The sequence below is a fragment of the Nyctereutes procyonoides genome, unplaced genomic scaffold (genome assembly GCF_905146905.1).
Source record: "Nyctereutes procyonoides isolate TBG_1078 unplaced genomic scaffold, NYPRO_anot_genome, whole genome shotgun sequence".
In the NCBI taxonomy this organism is placed as follows: domain Eukaryota; kingdom Metazoa; phylum Chordata; class Mammalia; order Carnivora; family Canidae; genus Nyctereutes; species Nyctereutes procyonoides.
Genome location: NW_026575133.1, coordinates 612621 through 629270, shown reverse-complemented (window position 1 = coordinate 629270; position 16650 = coordinate 612621). Strand labels below are relative to the sequence as shown.

Genomic DNA, 16650 nt, shown 5'->3' with positions numbered 1-16650 from the left:
CCAGGCATCCCAGCATAGATAATTTTAATGGCTTATGGCATTAACTTGGTTTCAATAACTTTGCTCTATTTTTTAGAGTAACTTTCAAAGCCAAAGCCTTCAGACTGACGGTTAATCTGTCCTTTTTTACCTATAGGAGGAAGGTAATTCAAGGCAAGTGCTGCTTAACCCTGTTCTAAGCACTTCAAAATTATTCTCATGTAGTTCTCACTCAACCCTACAAGATAGCATGATGGTTTTAAAATATGTCCACAAATTCTCTGATACTCCTTTCAAAAAGTGGAGCCTGTCTTCCCCTTGCATGTGGGCTGTACGTAGTGACTTCCAACATACAGAATGTGATCATTTTGAGAATAGATTATAAAAAGTTATAAAATCATTGGGGTTTCCTCCTTGCTCTTCCTCTCATTTGCTCTGGGGGAAATCAGCTGCCATGTCAAAAGCAGAGTTCCAGGGGGCAAGAACCATTGGAGTGAGTCATCTTGGAAGGGGATCCTCCAACACCAGTCCAGGCTTCACATGACTGCAGCCATGGTCTACATGTCTACATATTGATTCTAACCTCATGAGCAAGACTGAACAAGAAGCACTCCGCTCGCAAATTCCTGAACCACAGAAAATGTGAGATAATAAATGTTTATTGTTTCAAGGCACCGTTCTGAGGTAATTTGTTGCACAGCAAGCGAAAACTAATATGGATCAGTTCTATCGTTATCTACATTTGACAGATTAGAAACCAAAGCAGAAAGAAGCTAGGTCACTTGCTAAAGATCACCCTGCTGGAAAATGATGGAGCAGGATTCAAACCCAAGAAACCTGATTCCAGAATCTATGCTCTTTACTGTAGTTATGATGCTTTCTTGCTACCTAGTTTGAAACCTCATGGGTTTGAATTCCTAATGTCCACTGGCTGCAGAGATTCATGGCTTCTGGGAGGATCCTCTTTTATTTCAGTTTTGTCTCTGGAAGGCTGAGATCTTTGTTTTGCCTCCAGCTGTAATTAAAACCAAGGACTGAAGACTGCAGCTCAGGTCATTCTTTTATTAACCAAATTCTTATCAAGTACAAAAATAAATGAGGCAGAATCTGTCCTTGATCTCTTTATAAGCTAATAAATCATCAGGTAAAGTACAGTGCAAATAGGGCTATAATCTGGGTTAACACAGAGAAAAGAGCACCTAAATCAGATAGTGGGGACAAAGTGGAAGTTATTGCCAGGGAGGATTTCCTGGAGAAGATGATGATCTAGCTGAAAGATAAGAAGGAATTAGCTAGATAAAGAGGTGGGGTGGACTTTTTAGAAAAGAGCAAATGTGGATTCTCATAGAGAAAAACAGTAAGACATTGGCACCTGGCACTTCAGGCAAATATTTTAACTACTTTGGGTTTGGTTTGATTTCCTCTGCTGTAAGACAGAAATAAAATCAACTATTCCATCAGACTGTGAAGAAAATGCTTTGGAAACCAAAAGTTAAGGGCAAGTGTTTGTTATTCTATGTCTTGTAAAGTTTAGCGGCCCCATTGGTAACACGGTGTTCAATTTACTTTTGCCAGATTGCACTCACTCCACTTACCAGGTTCACTCAAATTTAAATTTCAATTCTATAACTGAGTTGGACTCCCTGAATCCAGCTGCATGACTATGAGCAGGTTATATGATCGATCCCAAATTGTACTTTCCATTTCTATGACATTAGAATAAAAATCTATGTATTTTATATGTCAATCAATAAATGTTAATTTTCTACCTACCACCTCTTGGTTTAGGCCTAGGCTATCTGTGAGAGATGATGTGTTAGGTTAAAGTTATAGTTAGCATTAGACAGTTGGCCAAAAAAACCCTGAAGCACTGAATAAAGATCGTAGTCTAACAGTTCTGAAGAAGAAAGAGGTGGAGAAAAAGATTCTTCTTTTCTTAATGTGGTCTGTAGGGAATACTAGAGAAGGACCAGCCTGGGAGAGACCAAAGGATATGTGGGTTAAGAATATGGAAGAACCGGGATCCCTGGGTGGCGCAGTGGTTTGGCGCCTGCCTTTGGCCCAGGGCACGATCCTGGAGACCTGGGATCGAAACCCACATCGGGCTCCCAGTGCATGTGTCTCTGCCTCTCTCTCTCTCTCTCTGTGACTATCATAAGTAAATAAAAATTAAAAAAAAAAAAAAGAATATGGAAGAACCAGAGGTAACTTGTCAAGGTAGCATTTCCAAGCTGGAGATGATGGGTAATATGGGAAAATGATTGGCCATGAAGTATGGCTATGGAGATGCAGGGAGTGCTGGAAATCCTAGCCAAAGTAGTAAGACAGGAAAAAAAAAAAAGGGTTTAAGAAGAATCAGAAGTGACATAGATTAAGTTTTCACCTTCAGGATGGAGAAATAACAGTCACAAATAGCCTTGTTAATAAATTTCATGGGCTAAATCAGGCTGGCAAACTGCAGACCAGGGTCCAAATCTGACCTGCTGCTTTTGTAAATAAAATTTTATTGGAACACAGCCATAGCCATTCATTTATGTAATGTCTACGGTTTCTTTTGCATTACAATGATAGAGTTGAGAAATTGTGACAGAAACCATAAGGCCTGCAAAGCCAGAAATATTCACCATCTAGTCCTTTATACAAAAAGTTTGCCAAACTGTGTGCTAGGTAAATGAGTTAATAAAATGTCTAGTTAGAGCCAAAAAGCTAAGTAGAAGCCTTGACTGCCATCTTCATATATTTGAAGAGCAGAGATGAGAAAATAGGCTGGTTATTTTGTTTCATAAGGTAGGATCAGGGCCAAAACAAATGAATTATTGAGGAGGTATGCTTTGGCTTAGTGTTATAAAGTATTCCCTAACTTTTAGATCTGTTTAACAAAGGAGAAGCTATTCTGGATGGTAGTCTTCTCCTCGTTGTTGATATAGAGATTTAAATAGAAAGAGGCACAGGGTACGCCATAGCAAGTGTTCAATAGGTGTTGAACAAATAACAGAGTGAATGAATACTATCTATAATGGTTAATTATAAAACTAATGTCTCATAAGTATTTACTGAGCATGGAGTGTGTGTCAGGCATGTTCTAAGCACAGTGTACATAATATCTGATTATAATAACATTATCAGTAGAGTGGCAGAAACTAGTAATTGAACCCAAAATCTGTTCACATTTTTTTCAGTAATAGAACCTCTGAATTTTAGCCAACCATATGGCCATCCCTATATCAGCCTTATAGCCCTTATAGTTAGATATAGCCATACCACTAAGTTATTGCTAATTAGATATAAGCAGAAGTGGTTTGCTATTTCTGGGAGATGTCTTTGAACCACCAGGTGTGCCTTTCTCCTCCACTTTTCTCTTTTCTGCTGGCTGGAGGGAAGGCATGATGACTGGAGCTGAAGCAGCTATCTTAGACCATGAGGTAAACTAAGAATGGACGCCTTTCATAAAGAAATAAGATACAAACCTGGGTGGTTGTTTACTGGATTTGAGGGAAAGAAAAATAAAATTTTATGTTGTTTAAGCCACCAGTATTTTAGGTTTTCTGTCACATCCAAACCTTTTCCTAATTAATAAAGGAATACTATTATCACCCCCATTTAATGGATGATGTTCAGAATATTTGAATGGCTTATCTAAAAGTAGAGATGTGATATAACAAAGAAACTATAGAGAGAATTCCTGCATTAGAGAGAAAGTTATATTCACTAATTTGCAGTATGTCTCCAATTTTGTTTCTTTTTTTTCAATTTTGTTTCTAAACCAGATGAAATCCTTTGTGCCATAAAGAACAATTAAATGAGAAAAATGTTAAATACAAGCACGTTGTTTTTTATGATTGTAAATGTCAGAAGGAGGTGGGATCTAACAACAACAAAAACTATCAGACAACTGTCAATTATTTATTAAGCACCTGTCACATTCCAGAGTTCAGAAGCAAGGTTCAGAAGCAGGAGGTCAGTAAAGCTCTGATGGAGGGGGATTTAAGTTTGAACTTTACAGAGAGGTAGCAATTACTTATATGTATAATCAAAAAAGAGACCTTGGGTAAAAGGAACAGTGTACAGAAAGAAAAAGAAGTAGGAAAATACAATGCATAACTATGAATTCATCTGAAGCTCTTAGGAAAACATTTAATTCAATCAAAGAAAGCAAAAGTAATTTCATCATCATAGAAAGAAATACTAGGACAACTGTCAGAGCTAGTAATGGGATGTAACAGTCCTATTTCATCTTTAAACTTAAAGGATTTTATAGATGCACTTACGGTATCACATATATGACAGATAAACAACCATGCCACAGTTATTTACTTATGCATTCTCTTCCCCAAAGCCCACTCTGCAAAGAGATTAAAGAAAATATTTTGCCTACACAATCCTTCCTCCCTTTCTCTCTACTGCAGGCACACCCACACCCAAACCCTACAGGATGAGTCAGTCTTCACTTTCTTCTCCACTGTCTGCAGCTCTACTCCCTCCTGACCTCCTTTCTCCAAACTATTATGATGGAAACTCCATAACTTACAAAGAAACAAAGCTTTTAAAACATTCTCCAAAGGCACTGGTGTACTATTTCTGGGTTCTTTTCCAAGGCCCAGACTTAACCTTTTATGACTTTCACCCCCTTTATCAGAAAAGTTTCAAAGTCTGGGATGCTATACTTGTGACCCAGAAAACCCAGAGATACCCCAATCTTTATATACTGAGTATATTAGATATCAGGAGTTAACTGATAGGTAGATGACAAAGATACACAAATATTTTTGAGCTAATACATTGATGAGGTCGCCAATATAGTAAAATGGAGGATTACAAAGAAGTTTGCTCATAACAGGTTAATTCTCGATTGTAAAACTCACAAAGAAAGGAAATCCTCACTGCAAACACAGTCTCCATCAGCCTGCAAATGACCCCTCTCACCTTATTGCTCTCCCAGAAATACGGAGTCATAGACATTACTAGAACTTTAAGCCAAGAGTGGAAGCAGATAGGATTGCAATGTTGTGACACTTACAGGATTCCCTCTCCTTTGCTGTACAATCATGTCAAGAAATTCTGGAGTTCTGTGTATGCGCGTACACACACTCATGCACACAAAGATGCATGTTTTTGATAAGAGACGTAAAGGGAGAAGTGAGTAGCAGAAGGTGGCATTAGATCCTCCATGATTTAGTCCTAGTCTATTTTCTCCTGCTTCATCTCTAACCGATACCCCCAAGGAGAAGATCTCCTGTCATACTAGTCTTTTTTTCCATGTATGGAACTAGCCTAGCATTAATGCCTCCGTGCATTTTCCTTTCCATTGTTTTCTAACTCTGCTAAGACTCCTTAGCCCAGTGTAAATGGCATCTCCCCCCTGTAGCCCTCCCTGACGCTCACTGGACAGCATTAATTGCTCTCATCTGTTTCCCACAGTTCTCCCTACCTTTCACCAGTACAGCATGTCATGAAACACTATACCGTAGCTACCGATTATATAGGACTACTGCTTGGATTGAAAGCTTGTGAAGACCGGAGACCTTGCATCCTTAGATTTAAGGGTTTTAGAAATACTCTGGGGGTGGTGGAAGGGGAGGAGGGCGGGGGGTGGGGGTGAATGGGTGACGGGCACGGAGGGGGACACTTGACGGGATGAGCACTGGGTGTTATTCTGTATGTTGGTAAATTGAACACCAATAAAAATTAATTTATAAAAAAAAATACTCTGCACCCTACATTCCTGGCACAGTATCAAGGTATATAGTCCCAATAGACATTTTATTCTTTCTTTTCCATGGCTCTTTGAACCCACTCCTTGTCCATTAGTACCTGGATTCCTAAAGAGCTTTCAGTTTCCTAAATGTTAACCTCCTCCTATTTCAGTCCATTCCATATAATTTTCAGAAAAATATTCCCTCACTTCTCAGACTTTTGGCTAAGAGAAAGTGCAGAAAAATACTTCCCAAACATTATTCTCATCATATTGTCACTCCTTTACTTGAGAAAAAACATAGTGCCTGTTATCTAGTACAGTAAATCCACACCTTACCCCAATCTGGAGAATATCAATAAAAAAATTCCTATAGCAGTAGGGTCCACAACAGCCAGACTATGGGAAAAGCCCAGATGTCTGTCCATTGACAGATGAATGGATAAAGATGTGACACACACACACACACACACACACACACAGGAATATCACTCAGTCATCAAAAAGAATGAAATCTTGCCATTTACGACAACATGGATGGAAGTAGGAAGTATTATGCTAAGTGAAATAAGTCCGTCAGAAAGACAAATACCATATGATTTCACTCATATGTAGAATTTAAGTAACAAAACAGATGAACATAGTGAAAGGAAAGGAAAAATAAAATATGATAAAAACAGAGAGGGAGGCAAACTGTAAGAGACTCTTAACTATAGGAAACAAACAGGGCTGCTGGAGGGGAGTTCAGTGAGGGGATAGAGTAATTGGGTGATGGGCATTAAGGAGGGCAGGTGATGTAATGAGCACTGGGTATTGTTATATGCAATTAATGAATCACTAAATTCTACCCCTGAAACTAATAATATACTATATTTTAACTAAACTGAATTTAAATTAAAACTTAAAAAAACAAAAATCAAGAAAAAATAGAAATTATTTGAACTGAATGAAGATGTTAATATCAGAATGTGCTAAAGCAGTACATACATACATACAAATCAATGCCCTCTGCTTCTATCTTAAGAAACTAGAGAAATGGGCAGCCCGGGTGGCTCAGTGGTTTAGCACTGCCTTCAGCCCAGGGCGTGATCTTGGAGACCCGGGATTGAGTCCTCCATCAGGCTCCCTGCATGGAGCCTGCTTCTCCCTCTGCCTGTGTCTCTGCCTGTATCTCTGCCTCTCTTTGTGTGTCCCTCATGAAAAAATAAATAAAATCTTAAAAAAAAAAAGAAACTAGAGAAAGAACAACAAATGAAATCTGAAGAAAGAAAATAAATGATATAGAAAGATCAAAACATTTATGAAATAAAAAGCTGATTCTTTAACAAGATCAATAAACTTAATAAAACTCCTATCATACTGATCAGGAAGAGAGAAGACACAGATGATCAATATTCAGGAATGAGAAAAGTAATATCACTATAGATTTTATAGATAATAAAAGGATAATTAAGGAATATTATAAACAGTGTTATACCTATAAATTTTCCACTCAAATGAAATAGACAAATTCCTTGAAAGTCACAAACTACCAAAACTTATTCAAGAAGAAACAGAAAAATTGAATGACTTTTAATTTATTAAAGAAATTGAATTTGCCATTAAAATCTAATCTTAAAATAAAACCCAAACAACAAAACTTCAGGCCAAGATGGTTTCACTGGTGAATTTTACCAAACATTTAAAGAAAATATAATACAAATTCTACCCAAACTCTTCCAGAAAATTGAAGAGGAGGGGATATTTTCCATCTCATTCTGTGAGGGCAAATCTCTGCCCTGAGATCAAAAGTAGACAAAGACATTACATGAAAAATAGTATAGATCAATGTCCCTTGTGAACATAGATGTAAAAATTCTAAAGAAATATTTAGAAATTAAATGTACCAATATATAAAAAGGTTAATACATTAGTACCAGGTGGGGTTTAATCCCTGGAATGAAAGTTTAACATTCAAAACCCAATATAAATTATATTAATAAACTAAAAAAAAAGAAAAAAATTCCTGCAGGAACTTTGCTTGGGACTGGTAATGTAAATTAATGTATCAATTTGGAGGGAAATATCATTTTAAAAATATTGAGGTTTCCGTTTTATTAAGATTTTAGTTATTTATATGACAGAGAGAGAGAGAGAGCAGGTGTGGTTGTAAGCACAAGCAGGGAGACCGGGAGAAGCAGGCTAGCAGGGAGGCAGATGTGGGGCTTGATCCTCCAACTCTGGGATCAAGACCTGAGTCAAAGGCAGAGGCCCAAGTGACTGAGCCACCCAGGCACCCCCAATATTGAGGTGTCTAATCCATAATCATTATATAGCTAGCTAACACTAGAGTTCTTTCTCTTTCTTCCATATATATATATGAAGAATATACGTATGGGCATGCATATATATATATATGCACATAGATATAATATCTCTATACATACAGATATATATATATATATCTTTTGCCATTTGCTATTTTATTGTGATTTAAAAGCTTTCCATAAAACAATATCTGATATCCTCAGAGCTAATATTTAAGTTGAAATACCTTTATATTATAACTGCCATGGACATCTAATAGTATTTTAAAAATAAAATATTGGGAACAAGATGTGCCCTATAATTAAAGTGGCTTTTTTTAAAAGATTTTATTTATTTATTCGTGAGAGACACAGAGAGAAACACAGAGAGGCAGAGACACAGGCAGAGGTAGAAGCAGGCTCCATGCAGGAAGCCCAATGTGGAACTCGATCCCGGGTCCACAGAATCACTCTCCCTGGGCTGAAGGTGGCGCTAAACTGCTGAGCCACCCAGGCTGCCCTTAAACTGACTTTAAACTGTGTTTAGGTGAATTAACTCCTGCATGTTTCTTGTTTTTATTAATAGGACATATTGTGTGATAGCTGGGCCTGGCAGCTGTCTCAGTTATGAGTGACACTATAAGAGCAAACTCAAAAAAAGAAAACTCTAGATCCTGGGGTAGTGGAGAGCCCTTCTTGACTATTTTCTGTATGTCATGGATGCAAGAGCTGCTGCATGGCCACACTGTTTATACAATGTGTGTGCTGTTTATGGAATGTCACACAGCTGAACTGCATTTGTTCAAAGGAGGCAGCAGTGGACAGTGGCTGAGTAAACTGGTTATGCTGTGTAGAGGTGGTGGCAGAGTCAACCACATAGGAAAATCCACGCAGGAAAATCAAGTCATGCATGGTATTGTCTGAATATGAACTATTTTTTTAAGATTTTATTTTATTTATTTGAGAGAGAAAGAAAGCATGAGAGAGATAGCATGGGAGGGGGAGAAAGAGAGAGAGAATGAGCAGGAGGGAGGGTTAGAGGGAGAAGCAGACTCTGCTGAGCAGGTAGGAGCCCAAAGCAGGACTTGATCCCAGCACCCTGGGATCACAGCCTGACCTGAAGGCAAACGTTCAACTGACAGAGCAACTCAAGCACCCTAAATATGAACTCTTAATAAATTATTAAAACAAAGGATTATTTCATGGTTCCTCAACAATTTTTGGTTCACAATTTTTGGTTCATCTGGAACTTTCATAAAGGTGCTGAAGAGCTACCAAGGCATTAGACCAAGGAAGCCCAGAGAAGAGAGTCTGATATTTGCTGCCACTTTGTTCCACAATGAATTTACTGCTTTGAAAATGATGGCTGAGAGGATGAGACACAGATTACTAGTTTATTGTAAAACTATACTCAGGAACAGCCAGATGGTAGAGACGCATAGGGCAAGGCATAGGACAATGTCAAGTAGCTTCCAAGCCCTCTCCAAGCACACTACCTTCCCCAAATCTCCATGTGCTCACCAACAGAAATCTCCACGTATATTTTTTAAAATTTTATCTCAGTAATATTTTGTATTTATCTATAGAGGTCCTGAATATCTTTTGCTAAATTTGCTCCTATGATAGTGTTGCTATTATACGCAGAATTATTTTATGTTTCATTTTCCAGTTGTTTGCTGCTAGTATGCAGGAATACAACTGAATATTGTGTGTAAACAATACAACTTATACCCTTGCTAAATTCAATTATTACTTCCATAGATATTTTGTAGATGACTTAGAATTTTCTATACAAATACCATGTCATCTTCATATAAAAAAAGTTTTACTTATTTCTTTTCAAAATGCATACCTTTTATTCTTGCCTATTGCACTGGCTAGGATCTCCAATTATGATACCAATATAAGTATAAAGACCATACATCTTTGCCTTGTTCTCAGTCTTTGAGGGAGAGTATTTAATACATCACAATTTAATATTATGTTAACTGTGTCTTACAAATATATTTTATTAAACTAAGGATGTTTTCTTGCATCCTTCATTTGCTAGAAGTTTTTATTACAAATGAGTTTTTGCTTTTCCTCCACTTATTAAGATGACTGTATGAGTTTTCTCCTTGGTAAACTATACTGACTGATCTTCAAGTAATGAAACAATCTCACAAATTCATGTAAAATGTAAAGGACCTAGAGTAGCCAAAATAGTTAAAAGAACAAATTGGAGGAGCCACCTGGGTGGCTCCTCGGTTTAGCACCACCTTCAGCGTGGGGCATGATCCCGGAGTCCTGGGATCAGATTGAGTTCCACATCCGGTTCCCTGCAAGAAGCCTGCTTCTCCCTCTGCCTGTGTCTCTGTCTCTGTCTCTCTCTCTCCCTCTGTGTCTCTCATGAATAAATAAATAAAATCTTAAAAAAAAAGAACAAAAAAAAACCACACACACAAAAAAAAGAACAAATTGGAGAACAAGTTACACAGTCTGATTTCAATACTACTACAAAGCCACAGTAATCTAAACAGTGTGTTACTGGCAAAAGGATAGAAATTTAGATCAATAAAATAGAATATCCAGAAATACACCTATACACAGTCAATTGGCTTTTGAACAAAGATGCAAAGGTAATTCAGTGGGAAAAGGATAGTCAATAAATGGTACTGGATCCAAATAGGAAAATAATGAACCTCAACCCCTATATCACACCATACACTGTAATTAATTCAAAATAGATTATAAAGCTAAAACTAAAATCTAAAACTGTAAAACATTTAGAAGAAAACAGAAAAAATCTTCATAACTTTGGGATGCTGAAAAATTTCTTAGGACACAAAGGGCACTAACCACAAAGAAAAAAAAAATAAAATGGACTTAATAAAAAGTTTTTAAAAAATTTGTAAACTTCTGTTCTTCAAGAAAGAAAGAAAGAAAAGGAAGGAAGGAAGGGAGGAAAAGAGGGAGGAAGGGAGGAAAGAAGAATGAAAAGCCCCAGAGTGGGAGAAAATATTCACAAAACATACATGTGAAAAAAAACAAAAAACAAAAAACAAAACATACATGTGAAAAAGTTCCTGTATCCAGAATATACATAAAACTCTTATAACTCAGTAATAAGCACTTAACACAATTTTTAAAAAATGAGCAAGAGACTTGAACAGATACTTCATAAAATAACATACACAAATATTTCTATATGAAAAAAATATGATGTTCAATCCCTTCCTCACACCACACACAAAAGTTAACTCAAAATGGATCACAAAATGGATCCTAAGTGTAAAATTCAAAAATATAAAACTTCTAATAGGACACATAGGAGAAAATTTTTACAACTACTGGAGTAAGCAGAAATTTCTTAGAATGAACACAAAGTACAAATCACAAAAGAAAAACAATTGATAAACTGCAACACAGTTAAAAACATCTGCTCTGCAAAGGCAAGCCATTATTGTATGGCAGAAAATATTTGTAAGATAAATATCTAATAAAGGATATGCATCCAGAACACATAAAAAACTCTTACAACTCAGTAATAAGTAGACAGACAACACTATTTTTTAAAAAGGGCAAAAGTTTGAATAAGCACTTTATAAAAGAATACAATTGGCCTACAAGCACACAAAATGATGTACAATGTTATTAGTCATCAGGGAAATACCAATTAAAATCACAATGAGATAGAACTTCATTCCCACTAGCATTGCTAACATTAAAATGGCTGGCCATAATAAAGTTGGTACAAACTTGGAGAGACTGGATATTGTGGTGGGAATATAAATTGGTATAGCCACTTTTGAAAACAGTTTGGCAGCTTCTTATAAAGTTAAATATACATTTACCAGATGACCCCAAAATTCCACTGGTAGAAGAAAAATAAAAGCATACATCCACAAATAGACTTGTATGCAAATGTCTTTAGCAGTTTTATTCATAACAGCCCAAACTGAAAAAAAACCTAAAAGCCTATCAACAGATAAATAAACCACCTGTGGTATAGTCATACAATCAAAGACTGCTCAACAATAAAAAGAATGATCCCCTAATTATGTAACATATGTGGATGAATCTTAAAAACATTAGGTTGTATCAAAGAAGCTAGGCACTGAATGATTCCATTTATTTGAACCTTTAGACCTGTGCTAATGTAGTAGCTTCTAGCCATATGTGGCCATCTGAGTTTAAGTAAAAACTTAAATTAAGGAGAATTAAAAATTCAGCTCCAAAGCTGCACTAGCCACATTTCAAGTGCTCAATAGTCATATGTGACTCATTGCAACTGTAGAAAACAGCACAGATAAGATGATAAAATGGCACAAAGGAGTAGTAGCTGCACAGGTGTACACTCCTCCAACTGTATACTTTACCTCCTATCAGCTTTTCAAGTGGACTGCAGGTTGCATTTCAATACCACTTGTGCTCTTGGCCAGGCACCTCCAAGCACTGAACAACCTGCTCAACTGCATAATATGGTGCTGACATAGCACCAGGGCAATGGAATCATTCAATCTGAGTTTGGATCGCATCTCCATTTAACTTTGCTAAGGCTTAGTTCTTATATTTGTGACATGGGAGGAAATAATAGTTTCTCATGTAACCCTCACAATAATCCTATAAAGTGGTAATCTGTCAAAAAATAGTACCCTTAATTCTTATCATTATATCCAGTGTCATCACATATTTCTTCCTGATGTAGAACCATGTTTATTTCTTTTAAATCACTTCCCAGGACTACAATAATAAAGGCTCAATAAATATTTGCTCATATATTGTTTTGTATAGAATATTACTTGTACGCAAAAAGGTGATTTTTTTATCTCATCCAGTGGAAGCAGCTAAATTAGTTTTTAAGTTTAGCTCTACAAATATACTGGGTGTTGGCAATGTGCAAGGGACTACATGGCTCCACAAGAAGAAAAAGACACAATCCCTGCCTACAGCAAAATCCTTCACCATTACAGAGCCATAAAGAAAAAACTTAGGATATGAGCTAATATCATAAAATACTGAATAACCCAGGCAGTTAAAAAGTCAAAGAATTGGCCGCCGCCACAGAGATCAGATGGCTGGGAGACTCGCCACCTTCCTCAAGGATGCCTGGGCCAAATTGCCGGTGCTGCTCGCATCCTTCACCATTGGAGGCCTCACTGTGATTCTGCCCACCCTCAGTCCCTTCACCAAATATGCCACCATGATCAACCAGGCCATGCCCTACAACTATCCAGTGCCCCTCTGAGATAATGGGAACATGCCTGACGTGCCCAGCCATCTCCAGGACCCCCAGGGCCCCAGCCTGGAGTGGCTGAAGAAATTGTGAGCATCTCCGGTGACATGGAGGCAGCCCCTCCCCTGTAGCCAATAAAATGCATAGAGTAACCCCAGGGGGGAAAAAAGTGAGAGAATCATTCAATAGTGTGTGTACTAATTGTGCAACTGATAAAAAGTGAAGATAAAAAATAACAGGAACTCAAGTCTTTTTTTTTTTAAGATTTACTCATTTATTTATGATAGACATAGAGAAAGAGAGAGGGGGCAGAGACACAGGAGGAGGGAGAAGCAGGCTCCATGCCAGGAGCCCGACGCGGGACTCGATCCCGGGACTCCAGGATCGCGTCCTGGGCCAAAGGCAAGCGCCAAACCGCTGAGCCACCCAGGGATCCCAGGAACTCAAGTCTTAACAGCAAAGACTTCCCAGAAAATATCATAGTCTTTCAAAAAGGACTCTGGCCTGGGAAGTGAGACCAGGGAGAAAATGGAGGAGAGAAGGAGTTTTGGCCATGTTTGGAGATGGGATGGAAGGTTGCAGGTTGACTGGCATGTGGAGGTTACTCTACCCTTGCTAAGCATAATGGCAGCAGCAGGAGTAGAACCATCCCGGAGAGGTGCTGGAAAGTTCTCATATTAGGTCAAGGCAACATTGGAAGTCTTGCAATGAAGGGGAAGAGAAAAATGAGTAGAACCCAGAGCTGCTTTCTCAAAGCCCTTGTATTATCCATCCTATGCATTAAAAATGTAACGGGCTTCCCCAAGCAGCCAACCGCCACCATTCAGCATGTTCATATTACAAGCAAGTTTTAGTTAATTGACAGTTCACAATATCAACACATCCATTCACTAAATTCTTTTCAAACTGGTATTCTATAAGTCATTCCTCAATTAATGTAATTGTCTTTCCAAAGAATTAAAAATACATGTGATGAAAACTAACTCACTCTGGATGAGATAAACATAAAAGAACTGCTCTACTACCTAACACATTCTCACATTACAGTCTCTCAGTAAAATGATCCTGATTTAATCAAAATAGGATATGATTCAGCTCCTGCAAACTCTTTTCTTCATGGCTCTGCTTCTTGAGCTCCCTTCTACCTGGCTCCCCCACATCTGATACCTAGCCTACATTTCATCATCTCACAGAGTAAAACATTTTCCAGACTAAATAACTCTCCAGTTTCAGAGAGGCTCTCCCATAAAGCCTTAACAGATGGAAAGCATTTTGAATCCACATACCCAACTCATAAGATAACCATTTCTAGCCATTTTCTTTTTTATATTTGCATTATATTTAGTATCAAGAAGGTCTTCAGATGTCCTCTGGTCAACAAGCTTAAAAATAATTCCTGTTCCTTATGAATGTCCACCAATGACATCAAATTCTGGGTGGAAGCCCAAGCCAACAGCTGAGGAGCTGATACTATTCTAATGGCTTATGTAAATGGAATACCTCATTAAAACTCAAAGTTCAGGGGCACCTGTATGGCTCAGTCAGTTGAGCATTTGCCTTTGGTTCCGGTCATGATCCCAGGGTCCTGTTCAGCGGAGAGTCTGCTTCTCCCTTTGCCCCTCCTCCCTACTGTGTGCTCTCTGACTCAAATAAATAAAATCTTGAAAAAAAAACCCTCCAAAAACCCTCTCAAAGTTCATTTTAGCTGTGCCTCTGATCTATCACTAAGAAGTCATCCAAAAGGGAGAAGAAATATTACTTACACATTTTTGTATTTGAAAAAAAATGAAGCACATAAGTTTTGGGGGTTTTGTTGTTGTCATTTTAATTTTTTTAGTCTGTAGGCAAATACCTTGGCACTTTTGCTATTTTTCAGGGTAGTGTAACTCAAGTACAGAGCTGTTTGCAGAGTCCACAATCTGAAGCAAGCAGGGTGGCTCTGATCTGCATTGCCAGCTTTCAGGACACTCATGAGCTTCTAAAAGGTGATGGAGGGCAAAGGGTATCCAGGGAGGGTGAGGATATGCAGGTGGAAGCAAGGAGCCATGGGATGGCCAATCTCGGGACCTGGATCATATAAGCTCCTCAGTAAATCAATAAATAATGTCACATGACACTTGGTAAGGTATAGTTCATTTTTGTTACCACTATATCATTATTCCAAATATCAGTTATGACTTTTATGAGTTCTAGGGCTAAAAAAAAAACAAAGCAAGTTATGGCAAGAGTGTTGTACCACATTCTATACTGTTTAACAAATAACATATGTTATATTTTTCTGATTATGAAAGTAGATTTACTGCAGAAAATTTGAAAAAAGTCTAATAAGCATAAAGTATAAAGATAAGGTAAGATCATTAGGTAAGTCCTAATTTTCTTACAGCTTGCTTCCAGTTTTCTCCCATGAACATACATCTATACAGAACTAAAATTATATCCTGCTTCTTTTGTTTAATATTAATATTATATTGTCCAAAGGAATAACTTTTGAACACAATGGAATCTATACAAACATCAACAATGTTCCTTTCCCAATGTTCTAAATATTATTTTAAAAAGGAGGAGATCATGGAAAATGCTCCCCTGAAGTCATGCCTAATCTCACTTGTTTGATATATTTGTAATACGGTCCTATCCTTGGAGTACAATAACTTCCAGATTGCTCAATCTTTCCTGCAAGGGCTGGTCAGCCAAAGGGTATATTTATTCACTTATTCAACAAAAAAGTTTTGAACGCCTAACCATGTGCCAAATCCTATGCTAAGCACTAAGTACAAATGGTCCATAAAACTACTGATTCTAATTGAAATTTATCAAAGAGACATATACTAGATTCAGGTGATATTTTATATTGAACTAGGCCAAATAGAGCCCAGTTTGAAGGTGATCTAATCAAAACCACTCTCCAACCCACCAGTTTGACACTCACCTCAGCTAGCGTGGTCTGGTCTGCTACTCCCTGAACCTGCATTCACCTTCACTTTTGTGTCCTGTTTATCACTCCTTAGCCCCCTCTACATTCCTTTCTGCAGAGCTACATTCTACTGAGGAAACTTCTTTGACAAGTGACTATGAGACTCACTTTCAAACTACTAAACTACTCTTGCATCAGCCACCCAGAACATTCTTTAAGCAAGCTTTAATTGCCCTTGTTCCAAAATGGGGTGGTGGTTAAGTATCAGGGACAGATACCAGAGCCTCATTTTCTTATTTCCCACAGCTAAGTACTACATGCATTACTACTCATCACCTAACCATCCTCTGAGGAATTTCTCCACACAAATCCATCTCTGAAAAGATTTTTCAAGAATACTGTACCCTATCAATCGCTGCAGGCGTATCTATATATTTCCTATCCTAACTAAAACTTTGGTTCCTTTCCTGCAGTGGGATGACAGAGAATGAAACACTTTTGAAATCATACATTTTGATCCGCTTTGCCCAAACTCCTCAAGAAAACAGAACCACCCTGTGTAAAG

General features: G+C 37.7%; 1 protein-coding gene and 1 pseudogene across 3 annotated transcripts in view; one reads left to right on the top strand and one right to left on the bottom strand.

Annotated features, from left to right (window-relative positions):
- The window catches only part of PLCE1 (phospholipase C epsilon 1), a 323410-nt gene that overhangs the window by 284807 nt on the left and 21953 nt on the right, over positions 1-16650 (bottom strand). The gene's annotated exons all lie outside the window — the stretch shown is intronic.
- Positions 13010-13264, top strand: LOC129493763 (NADH dehydrogenase [ubiquinone] 1 alpha subcomplex subunit 3-like; annotated as a pseudogene).